At 37.2% G+C, this 3107-nt stretch overlaps 1 non-coding gene across 1 annotated transcript; it reads right to left on the bottom strand.

Annotated features, from left to right (window-relative positions):
- Positions 1-2539: 2539 nt before the first annotated feature.
- Positions 2540-2658, bottom strand: LOC112478056. Its single transcript, XR_003045699.1, has one exon. It is a non-coding gene; the product is annotated as a 5S ribosomal RNA (ribosomal RNA).
- Positions 2659-3107: the final 449 nt, after the last annotated feature.

Genomic DNA, 3107 nt, shown 5'->3' with positions numbered 1-3107 from the left:
GGGAAAGAGGCTAATGAGTGAATCAGGATGTCTGGGAAAGATGCAGAAACTATATCCATCTCTGAGAATGTGTTAACACAGGGCACATCACACCAGTTTGTTCACTTATTCTATACCCCATACAGTTTTACCTAAATGAAATTCTGTAAAAATACAGGGGGCTGACCTAAAGGTGAGAAAAGTTTCCAAAGGGGACAATACTGCTTGTTGTATGTGCATGAAAACTACATATCAGTGAGGTTCAGGGGTTTTTTTCATATTCAACAGCTGATACAGAACACAGACTCTCTAAATGGTATGTCCTAAGGAGGTTTAGGGTGAGATTTTTGTGGAAGGTGGGTGGTGGTTTGGGGGGAGCAGGTACAAGGGTTGCCATTGCAAAGTATGGATTAATTGGAACAAGTTTTCATGCCCAGGAAGCTTGATTGAACATTTAGACTCATTTCAGCCATTCATATATTTTTTTGAAGACCCATGTGCCAGTCACCATTTTAGGTGACGGGAATACACATTGGGGTATAAGACATTTATATGGTTGTTAGGGGAAGAGTGACCTAGAATGGTGAGAAAATTATCACCAAGATCAAAGAAAACAGCATTTTGCAAAGGCCTGACCACTTAGGGCTATGAGCCCACAGTAAGGAATTTAGATTTTATTCTGAAAGTGTTGGTAAGCCATTCGGAGGCTTTTAAGTAGGGGGAATGACTTGGGCAAAATAAGGGAGACTGTTGCAGTCATCTGAGTGACAGGAGGTGGGAGCCTGGACTGGAGTGGTAGGTGTAGGGAGAAAACAGATTCTAGATATATTTTTGTGGTAAAGCTTGACAGGATTTGGCAATGGACTAGATGTGAAGAAGAAATCAAAGATGGCAACAGTTTTGACCTGAGCAAGGATGATAATGTCATTAGCTGAGAATTCAAGAAAACTGGTCGAAGAGCAAATTTGAGGGTGTAAATTGAATCCTGCCTTGGAAATGCTGAGTTTTGAGATTCCTATTAATTATCCCAATAGATACATTGAAAAGGCAATTGGATGTATAAATATAAAGTTAAATGGGGGAGTAAAATATGGGGAGATACTATATGGATAGTATTTAAAACTATAAGGCAGGATGGCAACAGCTAGGAATTTTGCATGGGGTTAAGTATTTCTTTGGGGGGAAGTCGGCAACATTTACCTTTGCATGTTAATTCAGAATTCTCTCTCTCTCTTTTTTTTTTTTTTTTAAGCAAACTACTTGCCTAACTTTGCTCTCATTTTAAAACTATCCACATCAAATTTGGTTGTCATGCTTTCCATGTCAAGTTTACTTGTGTATTTTTAGTACAAATTTTTATAAGAAATGGAAGTTCATTATGGAATATTTAGAAAGTACTGAAAACTATAAAGAGTCAGTACCAAATTAAAAAGTCCATATTATCTCCTCTACTGTCACCAACCCCAACCTTCTTGCCTCCCAACTCCCACTTTGTAATCTTCCAGAGGTAACTGCTATTAATGTGTATTTTATTCCCTTCCACTATTTCCACGCATTTTTAACAGTTAAGAAGATCAAAGTTTTTAAAATACAGATATAGATCGATGGTAACATGCAGAGATGGGAAGAGTCATAGACCTCGAAGCACTTTTAGAGGGTACACTCAGATGTGCTCCAAATTCTACTCTTCATCTGATTCAGTGTGGACCTTGTTTTCTTAGATCACTTCAGACATTAAGGCAGGTCAGTCAATGTTTAGAATAACTGAGATTGCAAAGGCCCAGACACTAGATGGTTTCTTGAAATAAAATTTCATTAGAAGATGAGAACCCTCACCTCATGGATTTACAAACTAGTGAGGACACGGGCAAATCCAAAAATGTATAACAATAATATATGAAAATAGACCAAGGAAAAAGTAAGAAAAACTGGTTGCATGCTTGATAAGGAAAAACAAACATGACCCAAGTGGAGGCAGGGTGATTTGATGTCTTGGATTTGTTTCATCACAAGAATGTCTAAGAATTTGACTTAGCAGAAGATGGTAGAGAAGCAAGGTGGGGAAATAGACTGGTATGCAGCAACTGGAGAGGGGCAGGGCTGAGGTAGAAGAACCCCTTGGTTGTAGCATTTGAATATGAGAGACTGAAGAGTCTGAATTTATCTAGGTTCTTAAGCAAGATAGAATTAGAAATTATGACAGAAACTGCAGAATGGAATATAACGGGGGGAGATTGGAGGCAGGAAACCCTGTGAAATTTGCCTAGATCAGATAACACTGAAATAAACTGAAGAGTACATCTGAGAGAAGGTGCAGAAGAAAAAAGCACAATTCTAGGTAAGGAAAAGCAAGCAATTTGCACGCGAGGTTTCTCGTTAAATATGGCATAGTTTCTCATTTAAACAACAACTAAGAAAGCCAAGTTAGTGTCTTCTATTTAACATGAATATGTGTACTGTTTTTATTTTATTTTTATTTTATTTTTTAAGTGAGGCAACCCTTGGTTGACCTCACAGACCTTGTCAGCTTACAATCTCTTATTTTTTTTATTTTTTTTTACACCTATAGCACCTGGTCTTCCTAGGTGGTCTCCCATCCAAGTACTAACCAGGCCGTACCCTGCTTAGCTTCCAAGATCAGATGGGATTGGGCTTGTTCAGGGTGGCATGGCCATAAGTGTCTTGTTTTTAAATAAAGCTAACTATAGATAGTATAATTTGAAAGGTACCTTTTTAATGCAAAGACTAATATTTGATCAAATAAGAAAAACCACTTCTAGCTACATTTACATAGAAAAAAATTGGGAAAATTAGGTAGAACCTAAACAACAACAAAAAAAATTGTACTTGACAAAAGTGCTGAGAAATGGTGGCGAAATAAGATTTAAGAAGCAGTTGTTGAATTTAATCCCCCAAATGTTATTGTGATTGGTTACAGTAAGTGGTCACATAACGTCACCTATAGGTTCTGCAACCTTAAGCAAAGTGACACAATGAAACTGATTTTACCATAGGCTAATTGATATAAACAAGAGTTATGGTCCTATGGCATCTTATCAACTTTACAACAAAACAATAATTCGAGGACCTGCTGTGGTTTTTCTCATTTCTTAATTTTATTAAGTGAA

This window comes from Pteropus alecto, unplaced genomic scaffold (assembly GCF_000325575.1).
Source record: "Pteropus alecto unplaced genomic scaffold, ASM32557v1 scaffold131, whole genome shotgun sequence".
Classification (NCBI taxonomy): Eukaryota; Metazoa; Chordata; class Mammalia; order Chiroptera; family Pteropodidae; genus Pteropus; species Pteropus alecto.
This window is presented reverse-complemented; position numbering and strand designations above follow the sequence as displayed.